This window comes from Canis lupus, chromosome 20 (genome assembly GCF_048164855.1).
Source record: "Canis lupus baileyi chromosome 20, mCanLup2.hap1, whole genome shotgun sequence".
Classification (NCBI taxonomy): Eukaryota; Metazoa; Chordata; class Mammalia; order Carnivora; family Canidae; genus Canis; species Canis lupus.
This window is the reverse complement of record NC_132857.1, coordinates 5,793,397-5,809,537: the sequence shown is the minus strand read 5'-3', so window position 1 is coordinate 5,809,537 and position 16,141 is coordinate 5,793,397.

The window sequence follows — 16,141 nt, the reverse complement described above, 5'->3', positions numbered from 1 at the left end:
TTAAGATTTTATTTATTTATGAGAGATGCAGAGACACAGGCAGAGGGAGAAGCAGACTCCCTGTGGGAAGCCCGATGCAGGACTCGATCCCGGGACCCAGATCACTCCCTGAGCTGAAGGCAGACGCTCAACCACTGAGCCACCCAGGGATCCCCCTGTCTCTTGAAATTTTTGCTCTTGACCCTTCACATTTGAGGCATTGATTTTGTCTTTCCTCCTCTTTCAACAATGGATCGTACAGGAAGTAAAGCTTCTCTTGCCAATATGTGATTATATCTTCTCCCTTAGGTGCTGCTGAACACTGAACAGTGTCTGGTAAGCGGTAATAATTCCATACATATTTGTCATTATTGAGGAGGAAGAGGATATTGATATTAAAAAGAGAAAGGGAAAAAGAGAAAAGACCATTAGGTGGCATAAAGATGGCCACCAATTTTTTGACACTCTTGCTATGAAGAAGTACAGTCCCCTTGCATGTGGGTAGGCTCTGTAACTACTTTGGCCAATTGAATAAAGTAAAAATGGCACCGTGCCAGTTTCCAAGCCTAGTTCTTATAAGATGCTTCCACTGCCTGTCCTGGAACAATAATTCTTGGAACCCAGTTACCATGCTGGAGAAGTATAAGAAGCCCAAAGAGGAAATGAGTCAAGGCTCCAACAGCTCTCAGCTGACGGTTGCACCAACTAGCCAACCATATAAGTGAACCATCTTGAAGGTAAAAGCTCCAGCCCCTGTTGAGCCACCCCAACCTGAGGCCAGTAGAACAGAGCTACCCCGGCAAACCCACCAAATGGCAATTTGCAAACAAATTAAATGAGTGTTGCCATTTCAAGCCATTAAGCATTGGGATGGTTTGTTCAAAAACAGCAAATAATTGGGACATGTCTCATGGTTTAAAAATCTAAATATTTCCTAGACTTTTCAATATCCATAATATATTAACTTGGCCAGTTAATTAATGAATGGGCTACTCTTTTTTGAGGGACATACATGCTCTGTGTGGCATTCAAACTCTATTCCACCAAAAATTCTAAGTGGGGGTTGAGACTGAATAGGATGTGGGCCTCATGCTCCAGCTCCAATTAAATCTGGTCCCCCCCCCACCACTGTCATATTTCAAGTTCCTCTCAAGAATTCATTTTAATAAGGGATTCTATAGCTGCAAAATGTTTGAAAAGTGCTGTTCTAGAGTATTAAGCCCAACAAATCTGAGGCCATGTCCTCTGCTAGTAGCTCAGATTATTTTCACGACCCAGTGGAGCAATGGGCTTAAATTATCTTCCATTTACAGGCCAAACTAAGCTAAAACCCTAGTTACATTTTCTACAATCTCAACTATGTTGGGCATTTTTGCTTCTGCCTGGGATATCTGGTACACGAAAGGCAACTCCTGTTGCTTTCGGAAGTTCCCTCTATGAGCAGCAAAGCAGTGACACCTGCTTGGAAAAATTCTTCCCAGGAGTCATGGATGACATTTCTGGGAAAGATCCCAGAATGGCACATTGGAAATTAATAAGCGTACCAAGCAAATGGCTCCTATGGAAGATGTATCCTCTTGTTCGTTCAGCAGAATTGTATTGTCAGCGTAATGACCTCCCTGCCTCCCTGGGCCACTACCACTCATTGCTAAAGCCATTTGACATTATTTCTTATAGGTTGAGGCTTGCTTTGGACACTAGGACCCCATCTATTCCTAGTCAGGGCTTCTTTAGGGACATTCAGCTTAGAAATGTATTTGGGATGGAAAATGACCTTGGTAGACCCAATCTGACTTCAGATTCTAGTAACTAGAGCCTTCCACTATGACCAGGTGCCCGCATTCCTCCTGTTTCCAGCCACTTGGTCCTCCTGTGCTCTCTATCTCATCCTCAGTCTCCTCAAAACCAGAGCCCTATTATTATTTCTTCATTCAGTCTGGGCTCTGACAGATGCTCTACAATGATGTATGCCTTTCTGAGTCTGAGCATCTTGCTTTGTCCAGACTTTGCACCACTGGGCTCCACCTCCTTGCAAGAATACCACCTGTCACTGGCTGGCCCACCTTGACACTGGCTCTTCTCCAATCTACCACCATTGTGGCTTTTCAGAAACCACACATAGCACGCAGGGTGGTCGCTTCCACCCCTGCAGGCAGACTCAGCCTCTCAGGACCTGCCGCACCACAAGGATGTAAACTGTTCCTAGGATATTGTAAGGCTGCTGGGGCTGCCATAACCAAGGACCACAGACCAGGTGTCTTCAACAATAGAAATGCATTGTCTCACAGTTCTGAAAGCTAGAAGTCTGAGCTCAAAGTATCAGCAGTATTGGTTCCTCCTAAGGGCCATGAGGAAAGGATCTGTTTCAGGCTTCTCTCCATGGCTTGTAGACAGCCATATTCTCCCTGTGTCTTCACAGCATTATCCCTGTGTGTGTGTGCATGTGTGTCTGTGCACACATTTCCTTGTCTTATAAGGGTACCAGTCAGAATGGATTAGGGCCTACATTGATGAACCACATTTTACTTTAATTACCTCTGCGAAGACTCCCATCTTGAATATGGCCACATTCTAAGGTTCTGAGACGTTAGGATCAACAAAGGAATGGCAGCAGGGGCAGGGGGCACATAACACTGGTAACAGATGCCATCACTCCAGTTTAGTTCAACCCACTGTCTACGTGGTCTGAGCTTGAGAGTCTAAAAGCAGTGATTTTCAACTCAACCTCAGTCCTATAATGAGGAAATCCAAATGGTATCCCCTGCTAAAGCCTCATATGTGAGTGTGTCTTAAAAGGTTGGGGAGGCAGGATTGCCAAGGGCTTATTGCCACCTGAGAGACTGGGTGATCTTGTGGAGTAAACTGACACAGAAAAGGAGAGGAAGGTGAGTGGCCAGCAAGAAAGAACACAGGGTCTGTCACTGGATATCCCTATAAATTCATAGTCCTTGGGGGAAAAGATAGATTCCAAATTAAAAGTAAAAGAGCTGTTTTTATTTTTTTTAATATGTTCCATTTTCCTTTTTTTTAAGACTTTATTTATTTATTCATGAGAGACACAGAGAGAGAGAGGCAGAGACACAGGCAGAGGGAGAAGCAGGCTCCATGCAGGGAGCCCGACGTGGGACTCGATCCCGGGACTCCAGGATCAGGCCCTGGGCCGAAGGGGGGGCTAAACCGCTGAGCCACTCAGGCTGCCCTAAATATGTTCAGTTTTGGTAGCATAAGCAATCCTGCCTTATTACCTGGCTAATAGGGAGTAACATTATCCTTATTTCCTAGCCTAAAACAGCGTAGCTGAGTACACCGAGGGCTCAGAAAATGCAGTAAAGCTTTGATGACAAAGTGCCCCAGGACATCAACCAGATGTGACATAAGTAGCAGCATGTGGTGGATACAGCTATGTCCTGAAGAAGCAGGAGTGGGAAGTATGGTGCCCAGGAGATATCAAGGGGTAAGTGACCGCCGAGGCTCGTGAGAACACTTAAGTCACATCATGGAAGTTTTCAGAAATCACTGAGGGAGATGGGAGTGATTTCATCAGGACCTAGGGTATGTATCATAGCAGGTAAGAGCAAGAGTTAACAAATACACATTGTCTCCAAAAATAAGGACTTTTTCTTTTTGTATGTGTGCCTGACTGCTTAACTAGGGCTTCCAAAGTCACAGTTAAAGAAAGAGTTTCTAGAGAAGTGACATTTTTTAAAAGGAGAGCTCCTGATGGATTGCAATGCAATTTCAATTTCGTTTAATCCAAGCCAGAAAGGTCATAATTTAATGTTAGCATCTGGCCAGTATATTTCTTCTAATCGCATCGTGTTAAAGAGATGCATTCTCCTGTCTCATTGAACACTGGTAGGCTGTCATCTTCACTGGGGCAATGGAACTTCATGGGTCAAGGAAGTCTACCAAAGGGGCGCCCAGGGGGCATAGTGGTTGAGCATCTGCCTTTGTCTCAGGCCATGATCCGGGGGTCCTGGGATCGAGTCCCACGTCGGGCTCCCTGCATGGAGCCTGCTTCTCCCTCTGCCTGTGTCTCTGCCTCTCTCTCTGTGTGTCTCTCATGAATAAATAAATAAAATCTTTAAAATAAAAAAAAAGAAAATCAAATAAAGAGATACATTACTCCATTCACCTCCATCATTGTGATTTTATTGAAGAAAAGTGATCAAAGTTAGACTCTCTTTGGTTGGCTTCACCTGGAGAAACAAAATTCCCAGGAGAGGGGGTGCGCACATGAACATCAAGACACTCACCACAAATTAAAAGGTCGCCAAGCTCAACGGCATAAAATTCTATTGTAACATTTATCCTCCTTGTCTCCTACGGTGGTTTGTAGTGAAAGCTGCGCAGCTTGCAATGAATCCACCAACCAAGGTAGAAGGTTTATGACAACCTTATTTCCCTTGTCAGAAAGTATATGGGAAAACCAAACGGAGAAGGATAACAAAGGGCAGAAATCCTGAGGCTAAATTATAGGTTCACATATCCATGCAGTATTATTAGCCTAGTCAAATGCCTACTGAGCTTCTGCATTCTAGTAAGATTTCTCTGTGGCGTCAGTGGGACACCATGCTCCACGCTCGGCTGCCTCGTGAAGTGTTGTTATTTAATAGTTGACGCGTGCCATCCAGCTGTGGCAGCAATTCCCCACAGAGGTTTTACATTAGTTTAATTTTTCAAAGTTCTACATTTTTTTTTCTAGTTTAACAGACGTTAATGCACAGAGATGGGACGTTTTATCAAAGTCATTTTTCCAGAACTACGACTAACTGGTAACGAGTGATGCGGACCTCCCAAGTTCAATTACCGGAGAGCCCCAGTTACACAAAGCGCCGACCCAGAATCTGAACACAGTAGACATCCAGCGAATATCACTTCCCTCGCCCTTCAAGCTGACCACACTGTGGGTTTCTATTCAACCATGGCACAGATTTTTCTCTAAAGCCCTTAATTATGTCAGAGACTTTATGTTTTCTAACCAAATTTCAGATAAGGAGATACTTCTGCTTTTGCTACTGTGTGAATTAAGCACCCAACTGAATGGACTCTCTCTCTTTTGGCCACTGATCTGGGCCCGTCAGTGAGGTGGTCGCGTACCACCCAGTTATGTAAGGTCAGAAAGTGGCCTCGGCTGCGCAAAGAAGGGACACATAACTGCCTCAAGTCTATTTGAAGCCTGGGTAGCTTTGAGGCAGCAGTTGAAGCAGAAGATTAGGGCAGGCCAGAGTCTAATCTCTTTGCCTCCACATGCATTCTGACCTTGAACTAAAAAGAAGGCAGACCTGTAGGAAATGGCAAGGAAACTCTGTCCTCTGTCTGGGACGGGCCACGGGCTCCCTTGACCTTCCACTGCTGGTGGAATTCAGCCAATAAGAAGGCCTGCTAACAGACTGAGGGAGAGAAGAGAGCAATGACGAGGTATTTATTCCCTCAGCTTCTTCCAGCTGACTGCGAACCTCCACAAGAGGTTACAGGTGCTGTCAAGGCAGCCCACCGCACGTAACTTCCTCCTTTCAGGCTGTGGGAACACTACCTCCCCACGTCTCCAGAGGCTTAGAGGGATGACAACTACTAGGCCCTTTGCTATCACTTAAGCTTGCCCTACGTTCCATCCACACCTTGGTAACGTGTGTATTAAACCACCCTCAAATTATTCCTTTACAGTGATGGAGGAAAAGGTGTTACATTTACTCCAAAACTCATATTACACATGTCAGTATGGCGAAGGGTCCTCAGCCACATTTATATGAAATGACAGTCACTGTGGACATCTTGGGACACCAATGTTCAGCTGCACCCTTCATTCTTTCAGCCAATATGGATTGGTTGGCTTCTATGTGCTGAACACAGACACTGTTCTAGGCAAGCTGGCTGATGCAGGGAGTCCGCTGGGTAGCCCCAACCCCACCCCAAACACACACATTAGAGATGAAGTCTCTTGGCTCGCCATTTGTCTGATCACCATGCCCTACTGGAGCTCAAGCCTTCATCACTGCAGCTGAAGGCACAGTTGACTCCACATCTGAGCTCCTGCCTCCCTCCTCCTCAGTCCATCCTCTGTGCTGACACATGGCCGTCTCCACAGCACAGATCTGATCATGGCACTGCCACTATAAGGTTACCGATCAACTCTGAGCATGCCGCGTGGTCCTTGCCCATCTTTCCATACCATGGTCCTGTCCTGCCAACACCTAATGTTCCCCCAACCGGAATGCTTCTATAATTTTCACATCCTCTTCTAGCTGCTTGGAATGCTGTCTTCCCATTATCTTGCTGGAAAATTCCTAACTCGAGTGAGTCTGCAAAGCCTTCCAGGGGCCAGTGGGTGGAATTAAATGCTTCCTTCTGTGTGGTCCTATAGCAGCCCACGCACACCTCTTGTCACATCACTCAAAATACTCTGCTGCAAAGTTGGTTCTCTCATTGGCTCTCCTACTATGCTCAGGTTGTGTGCAGGGGCCCTGTCATCTTCATCCTGGGGTAAATGCTACTTGAAAAGCGATGGATGGCAATTTCTGCATTCCAGGTGGTATAACAGATTTATCTTTGGGGAAGATCTGGAGTTTTTTTTTAATTGGGGAAAACACTGTGGTTTCCTTTTTAATTTACAAAGGAAATGCCCAAAGCCTGCTATGGAAAAAGAGACTAAGATCATAAGAAACCAAACAGTGTTAAAATCAAGGCCTTAGGTGGTGTGATGCACGCCTAAGGAGACACTACCTGGCTGCGAAGAAAGTCTCCCTGTTCTTCCCCAGTGAGGAGCCTGGGGCTGGGGAAATAGATAGCTTGGTGGGGGAATCAACCTCAACAGCAAGACGACTGCTGGCCAGGGCTGCAGGAGATGCTGTTGGAGCGGCGATAGCTAACCTCTCACTTATGCTTTCCTTCCCCATGTTGTAATTCTTTCACGATGACTTCCTGTCATCCGTTCACCACTATATCCCAATAGCAGCCTTGGGGAATGAAAGAAGAACATGTATGTGTGTTTTGGGGCAAACCAGAGCACAGAGAGCCAGAGCAGCAGGAGCAGATGGACAAGAGGGGCAGCAATGAAGGGGATCCCAGACCAGAGCAGCACCCCAAGAAAGAGACGACCCTGGCAGGTGTACCTGCATCTTCATGTAGCCTTCAGAAAGGGTGAGTGGATGTCTTGAGTTCACAAGACTAAGGGCAGGATTCACTTTATGTGGCTAAAAAAAATAAAGAGTTATGATCAGCTAATTAGTACAAGGCATCTAGGAGCTCATCTGTGTGCTCACCTCCGTCACCCCCAGCCACCAGCCAGCCTCACCTCTGTGGCTGTAGCAGATGGAGCAGGTCCCCGTTACACGCGAGCACCGTCCAGTTTGCTCCTAGCTTTCACTTTCCTGAGCCACTAGAATGATCCTGGGGTGGCTGAAGGTCTAATCTCTCCCAGCCACCAGGACAAAGAAACTGTAAAACACACCAAAGAGAGGGTTGATGGATCCCTCGCAAGGCAGGGAAACACCATGTGTTCTGGAAGGCTTGGAGAAGGAAATCCTGAGGGGCTGTAGAACTTCCAAGCCAGAGGTTTCCGGGAGCCTAGAGTCAGCAACTGTGCCCTCGTGAGCATGAGTGTTTATTCAAGAGAGAAGCCCTCAGCCCTGAGAGGCTCCACTGACTCCCACCAAGAGATCTGAAAGATGTTGGTGTTGCCAACTTTGACCTCCACACCCCTCCTTTCCTCCTAGGTGCACTTCTTTTCTTTGGAAGACATTGGATTTTGGCCAGGGAGGCACAAAAGTTTCACCCTCTCCAAAGTGGCTAAGAGGGTGAGGTTGTAGTAAACCACTACACACAGGGGCAGCCCAGGTGTGCGGCACACTCAGGACCGCACTAGGCCCTTGGTGTGGTAGCAGGGCTCCTGGGCCAGGGGCTGGGGAGGGGCGGGGGTTGAAGAGGGAGCTCAGGAATGGGGGGGCCAGGGATGGGGAGGACTTGGGGAGGGGAGCCTGTGACCCCAGCAGCTCCAGCGCCAGCAAACAGGCCCGCAGGCCTGGAGAGGAAGGCAACAGCACTCTCTTGCCAATGGGAATTCTCAACTCGGCTGTTTACTAAGTGCTTCTGCAAAAGAACGTGAGAAGCAGAAAAGGTCAGAATTCTGAGCTGTCTGTTACCGCTCACGGCCCCAAGTGGACAAGCAGTAGGAAAATGACAGAATTAATGATGAACCAGGAGACAGAACAAAGGGGAAAGGACAAACAAGCAAGGCTGGACAGTGGGGTTTCCATACACCGTCAATTCGGAGGGGCGCCAAGACTAAGGGATCATCCAAACAGGGACAAGGAGCCCAGGCCAACACGTGACAACACTTGGGTCCCTGGGGACGATCAGACTAAGACACATGTGTGTCCTTAGCAAAGGGTTCGTGGTGGGTTCAAGGAGTCTGCATTTGGAATTTGTTTCTGTTGCTCACGGGAGCACTCTCTTTACTAGGAACACAAAGCAAAGAACTTTACTGTCTAATACATATGTCTGTTTATCAGTAGATTTCCAAGGCCTAAACCTGAACATATCAGATCCTATATTTGGATGTTCCTAGCTACAGGGGAAAAAAAAAATCAAAGACAAAGGATTGGCACCTGTTTGAGAAGGTAAATGAAATCTTGAGTGGAAAATGAAGCTCATGTGTCCATGACAAACATAAATGCACCGAAAAATCCAAAGTAGTTAATAAGCACTGGTGTGTTACAGATAAAGCGGGGACGGAAGGAAGGAGGGGTTTGAGAAATCTCCAACCCCGAGACTGGTTCCTGGATGTGCCATCTATGTTGTGGCAACCATCAGGGTGCTGCTCCCCCCGTCCAAGCCCCAAATCCCTCTCTGTGATCACGCCATCTGAGAGGGGCTAAAGGGCTAAGCCCAGCATGTAGCACTTGGGAAATAGGAGCTCATCCCTTCTTCCTTCAGAACAGCTTTGGGGAAGCAACATGGAATTCTCTGCATAAGGTCTTGAACTTCAATTTGTGGAGGCAGAGGCAGTCAGGGGCAAGAAAACAGCAATGGATCAATGAGTAAAACCGAGGCAAGCAATCCCAAGAAATGGCTAATGGTTCTCAGTCACTACAAAACCATCGTAAGTACTTACTTAGTTCTGTCCTCTTGCATTGAGCAGAACAAGTGCCCACAAATTCACCAAAATCTCACACAGGGGGCCCTTGTGAGGCCCCTGCCCGCTGAGGAGCGTCATCGCTCACCTTGGCCCTGTGACCACTGATCTTTCCTTTCAGTATAGAAACTGAACCAAGGACAGCAGCATCACAGCCAGTATTTTTCATGGTATAAGGCCAGGGTTGGTCTCCAAACACTTACTTGGTCATCCGACTTTAGCTAAGGGCAGGAGTTCCCAATATTTAAAAATACGAGAGCAGTTTCTTTTGCAATAGAGAGTCACAGAACACCCTACGCGGCCCAAGATGCCCTTTTTGTACCTGTCAATTAAGAAAACCTATAATCTCAAAAGTCGACCCTAAATGTGAATTATATTTAACCCTATGGTTTCGCGACGTGTGTGTGTAAAAATACTATTGATCCCACAAGAGAAGATACTGAGTGAGAATACAGCCTTCTGGATGCATTGCAACAGTGTGATTAACCTCCCTCCTCCTGGAGGTGCAAAGCCCACACCTGAGGAACCACTTATCTGGGGCCCTCAGCCTCTTGCTTCTTTTATATAAATCTCCATCCAGGAGGCCTGGCTGGCTTGGTTGGTTAAGCATCTACCTTTGACTCAGGTCATGATCCCGGAGTCCTGGGATCGAGCCCTGTGTCCCTTCTCCCTCTGCCTCTGCTAGTGTGCTCGCTCTTTCTCTCCATCTCAAATAAATAAAATCTTTAAAGAAAATAAATAAGATAAACCTCCACCCAAAAAACTGAAGATGAAGAATGATCTGGTCAATTTTGAAGCCAGCTTTTAAAAATAGAAAGATGGAGGGAACCTTCAAGTATTGAGAGTAAATTTATCCCTGAGGTTATAATGAATTAATGAATATATTGCTTACAAACAACTGAAATCTATTTCCCACAGTTTTGGAGGCTGGAAAGTCTAAGGTCAGGCGCCAGCACAGCCTGATGAGAAGCTCTCGTCCTACTTTATAGCTGGCACTTTCACCGTATCCTAACTTGGAGGAAAGGAAAGGATCTCTCCCCTGGGCCTCTTTTTTTCCTTCTCTGTCTTTTTTTAAGAAAGTGATCAAACATCCTAGTATCTCTACTCTGAAGCACTAGCAAACAACAGTGAAGGAAAAAAAAAAAAACACGGTTTTTACAAGGAATGATTGGTACAGTGACATAGCTATGTCTCAGAGTCCTAGAGAAATTAATGCTAATTAATTCTTATTATTAATTGTATCTGTTAAAAATGGAGCAGGGTATTGTTGGATGATATTTAAGTTGGCCGTAACCGGCAATAGCTTATAAACTAACTGAATGAGAAGTCTTTAAAATCTGGTTGCTAAAACAGAAGGAAAAATCTCTAGACATTCATATGATTGATTATTTGGCATGATATGCTGAGTCTCAGGGAAAAACCAAAGCAGCTAACTGAAGACTCCTTTTATTTTTTATCTTGAAAATGACAAAATAATAATAATAATAACAACTCCCAACAATACCTCCAGTCCTCCCATACCGATGCCAATTTTTATGAGACCGCCCCCAGCAACTAGGTCCATGGTTTCAACGCAAATGGTATGATACGCCCCGTCACTGGTTAACGGGGAGGCATCTGATCCTGTTGGAACAGGCTTGAGCATCTGCCTTCCGCGTTTGGTTATGGTCTATGTCAACAAATACAGCAGCAGAGAAGGCCCAGCACAATTATTCACCAGGGACCCGTTTACATTTCTACTGTCAATTCTAATAGGTTTTTTATTGAATTAAATTCTTCTGCCCTCATTAGAATCATGATTGCCTGTCACCGAGTATGACATGTTTGAATTCCCACAAGGATGTTAGACTCTCCATCTTGTATATTGCCCAGGAGGGATCAAGGACAAGGCGCTGTTGAAAATTTTACATGTCGATCCTTGAAATTAGGGTATAAATACCACTCGGCAAATATGTAACTGTGCTTCACAACAAACAATCCAGAGAACTCCTGGTGTTCTTGTGTCTAGCAGGATGAGCAACTCGGCAGGTCCTGAGACAGCCAGGCTGACCTGCCACCTGCCAACCTCAGCTTGTAGATGGAGCACCTGGTGGTTTTTCAGGTCTTGTCAGAGAACGTGACCAGAGCAACAACCAACTAGAGGACCTAAGGGCCACCAAAGCTTACCAACACGGACAGCCACGTCATGTGGGGCAGGGTTGGAGGTAAGGCTTACTGCTAAGAACTCAATACTTGGGCCCTGTGGAGGGCAGGTGACTGTGTGCTGGATAAGAGAAGAGAAATGCCCAAGAGGTGGTCATGGCTACTGAACACTTACCCTGCCAAACACTTTCAGGCTAATTCTTTTAAGAATTACAACTCAGTGAGGAATAACGCTTATACCCATTTTAACAACAGAGGCCACTGAAGTTCGGAGAGCCACTTTCCCACTGTCACAGAGTAAGCAGCTGAGCGGGAGGGAGACCGCGTTTGCCTGACTTTCACATTACAGCTCCCCCTCATACAGTGGCTCAGGGCAGAGGCTGGCCCTCCAGAGACAGGGAATGTGACAGAGGCTGACAAGGGGGACTTTGGGGACCCGGAACGTATCCTGGCTAAGAGGATCAGTGGAACTACAAGCCAGATTCCACAGAGATCCACGAGCCCAGATATACTCCCATCTGGACCACCCCAAAATTTGTGTTCATAGTTGGGAATTTGCTCTTTCTTCAGTAACTACGTGGAAAGAAAAAGAGGACTCTGCTAGCCAAGAATGATGATGGGGGAAAAATAAGCCATCTTCTCTTCCCTTGATCCTTAATTTTCAATCAAGTATACAGATGTCATTCCATGAGACTGCCTTTTGGGGAGATTTAACCAGCATCAAGGGAGATGGCTTCATCCTCTCAGCTCTAAAATTTTCACATTTTACAGCTTGATCCTGTTTTTTCAACATTCCCCAGCCTGAGTTTCTCTGTAGGGACATTGGCCTCCCTTGAGACTCCATGGGTGGGGTCCAGGCAACTATATTCATAATAAGCTCCCCAGGCAGTTCTAGAGCACCCCCTCCCCAAGTAGGAGTCCCAAGATACAAAACAAGTTAACATTTTGCAGGTGGGTATCAATCAGTCATGGTATCTTTTTTTTTTTTTTTTCTGGTGTCTTCATTTGTGGGGAAAATAAGGAGGGACAACTTTTGGGCGGGAGGCCACGAGAAATAGGCTGGCTATAGGAAAATCCAGTTTCTCATCACTGTTTAAATTCCTCTCCAAGAGATTCGAAATCAACCGTATTAGAATATCCAGGGGAGGGGAAAAAATTCTTTCTATTAAAAGCAGCTATTACCTAGAGAGAGCAGAATATAAGGATAGGGTTTGTTTGATTGTTTGATGGCTTGCTTATTTGCACTCATAAACTCAGAACTTGACACCTAGGTGGGGAAGCAGTTTTGCCCACTCAGTACCATCTGTTTGCCTATTGAGACAACCTGAACTCCAGCTACGTCTCTTTAATGATCTAAAGCAAGAAAATAGCTTCTCTGTCCACAGATGATTTCTCCTTTTCTTCCTCTCCCTCCATCTTTTCTTCCATGAACTCTCCTTTCTTATTCCTTTTTCTCTCTCTCTCCGTGTTCATTCTCTGCATCTCAACTTTTCTTGGACAACCTATCTGTACTTGGCCTCTAGACACTTCCTTCTGTTTTGTATTTTCTTTCCTCTCAGACTTCGGGCTGCCTTCTGTTCTAGCATCACTCCTCTCCCTGCCACTCCCAGGCTCATGGTTTGGTACCCAAGCTGTTTTCTGTTCACTGGCAGCTAGCCTCAAATTCCATTCTGCCACAGGATTTAACTCTAAGTCAGGCAGTAAATGGGCTCTTTACAAATCTAGCTTAATTTAAAGAACTCTCTCCGTGAGCTGCATTTCTGGGGACATTTTTCAAGGGTGTTAGCAATGAGGCTGTGTGCGCTTGCTTGTACAACAGCAGACTGGCTACTGTTTCTGTCACTCTGAGAGACCAACGTGAAGTCTCAAATTAACTAGCCAGTGTAAACTGCAGAAACCAAGGGAGTGATTTCACAGACTCGGGTTTTTCTTCTAATTTGTATAATTTTAGCAACTAGGATATGAGGTACACAGGCCGGAGTGTCAGTGTGGCAGAGGCAGCAGGAGGCTATTGAGTTGATCAGCTTGGGGGCAGGATGGATGTTGGAGAAGAGAGAAGATTGGAAGTCATTCATTATTACTCCATCATTCAACGTTGGTGCCTGGGGGGTTAGCTTAGTCATTGTCTTTCATTGTTACATACTGTGACACTTCATGTCCTATACCTTTCTGAGCGCATCTGCTTGGGACCATTGATACCTCGCTCATAAGGTCATTTTTTTAAAGGGCTCATTTTGATAGACAAACCGTCCACGGGTCTCTGAACTATGCCAAATGGTATTTGAGTGCCACGCTCTGTGACACTAAGTAGGTGACACCCTTGTGGCAGTGTTCAAGGACCTAACAATACTCAAGTGTCTGGAGAAAGCCAGCCCACCTAACTCAGTTTGTTTTGAGGGAATGCAGTTTGCATTGTGATTAAGACCTTTCACCACCCCCAGGAAACAAGGAACCGGGGCAAAATGTGTAAAATTCCATTCTCCAGTCCCTCCTCAGATGCTAATGAGGAGTGACAGGACCAACTCAAAGGCAGCCAAGGAGCATGGTGAGAAACAAGAGGGCATGGCGAGATGAGATTAAGGGGGAAAAAGAAGAAAACCTACATGAATAACAGCAGGACTCTGGTACAGACCAACCTCTCTATATGATAGTGCAATGATCAAGCTCCATCAGAGGAAAGGAAGGAAGGAAGGAAGGAAGGAAGGAAGGAAGGAAGGAAGGAAGGAAGGAAGGAAGGAAGGAAGGAAGGAAGGAAGGAAAAAGTCATTAATGAAAAAGAAGCATCTCCCTTGGCATTATGGGTACAGCCTAGTTTTTCACTGCCCAACAGTACCCACTCACTATAGGTAACCGTGTAACTCTAAATTAAATTAAAAATTCAGTTATTTAATTGCACCCCCCACAACTCAAGTGCTAGCAGCCGCACCGGGTCAGTGCCTGCCACATGGGATGGGACAGACCCAGAACACCTCTGATTACAGCAAGTTCTACTGCGCTGCACTGCTCTGGCACGTTCTGGTCTGATGGCCGACTCTGGTGTATGGTCCAGTGGGTAGCCACGTCCAGCCAAATGAAAATCTTAAAAAGCTGTGTTGGAAGGGAAAAGCGCAGAGGGGACCAGGCAGGCAGCAAGTGTCCAGCATAAGCATGAGAACCTGCTGCAGAAGCGGCCTAGGAGGAGGCAGAGAAGGGACCATCTCCTTCCCAAATCGATTGCTCCTCTCCCTCTGCCTCAGGGTTCAACTGGGAACAGTGAGTTGAGGACCGATTCCTCATATAGATTAAGTGGGAAGGGAGGACTATCCCAGCACTCAAGGCCTCAGAAGCCAGGAGCGCCAACATGATTAAATAATTGAACTGTCTCACCTTGCCCAGTCAAGCTAGATTCCAATGAGGGTAATTAATCTTCATGCTGCCTGTTATTCCCTGCCCTGTGCATACTTCTGCTGCTGTTCAAAGTCAACTTTCCCAACCTGCCTGTTTCTTCCAAGAGAAGAAAAGAGAGGAGGAAGCAAAATAGAAAGAATTCCTTATAGAAATAAGGGCATTAATAGGAAGTTCTTTTCAAACCTAGACTTTATGCTTATCCCCCCACCCAAAAAAAATATGGTGGAATTAACACTGTAATTATTTGCAACTTTATGTGCAAGTTTCAGAGAAACAAACATATTGGGGGTTTATAGTTGATCTTGAAGGCTGAATTTGAGAACTTCCCCTCCAGAAACCATCAACCGTTGTAATCCCAAGAGCCCAGAAATGACACAAAGACTGAGACGAGGACTTGTCAGGTGCCCTACCTTGCTTCAGTCCCCCCAAAAATCAGAGAACCGTTGCTTGAAAGCAAAAGCAAGATGGGGGGGGGGGGTGCTATCATCACACCTGTGTTTAAATTCATTCATTCACTCAACACATTTATTGAGTGCCTTCTCCACCGTGCACTGTTCTAAGAGGTTGGGATACCTCCGTGACCAGACAGACAAAAATTCCTGCACCGGTGGAATTCACATTCCTAAAGCCAACGACTGGGTCTGTTTTTAGCCCACCCACCCACTTCTTATCAGTATGAGTCCATTTTGAAGATGCAAAAGCTTAGCATCTCCCTACTTTGCATCACTCTCCATAAAATGATGGTTTGACTCCCGTAAAAGTGTGTCTGTACAGGTACATAAAAGTAACTACGATCCCCAGGACTATCCCAGAATCACACAGATTGTGAGCCTGGTTTCACACCGGGAAGAAGGCGGGGAGCTTTCCAGCCAGCTCTACACACGTCCACCAGGCCTCCCCAAATGACCAACATTTCCAAGGTACGGCCAGCCGCCAGTCCGTCTCTTCCTGGAGGGAAGTAGATAGGAGAGTAGCTCCTTGGCAGCAAGACAAGAACAGTGAGATGAGATGGGAGAGCCAGACAAAGTGGGAGAAAGGAAAAAATAATCTCACTGCATCATCCACCACCCCTGAGTGTGTATTAATGGACCGAGAAAGTGTGCCCTGGAGAGTCTTAATACTACAATATGAAACTCTGTGCACCAAGACAAGCAACGATGGCACAGTGCAACAAAGACAGTTTGGGCTCTGTGTTGTTGGTTTTCTGGTTCTTGCTAATGTTCTGGTTTTTTAGTTTTGCTCACTTTGGGATGTGTTTTCCTTTAAAGGGCAGCCCGCCGCAGAGAGCATTTTCCAACGAAGTGCAATGCTGCCCCCGAGCGATGGGCCTCCGCAAGAGCGCCCGCAGACCTCCCGCTCCGCTCCTGGGCCCAGCTCCTCACAGTTCAGCAGAGATTTCATTTTGTTCTCTTTTCATCCTCGAAAGTGCAAATATTTCATCCTTAAAGATCCTCTGCGTGGAGACATTTTCTGACTCAGCCTAGTTCACACCACTAATCA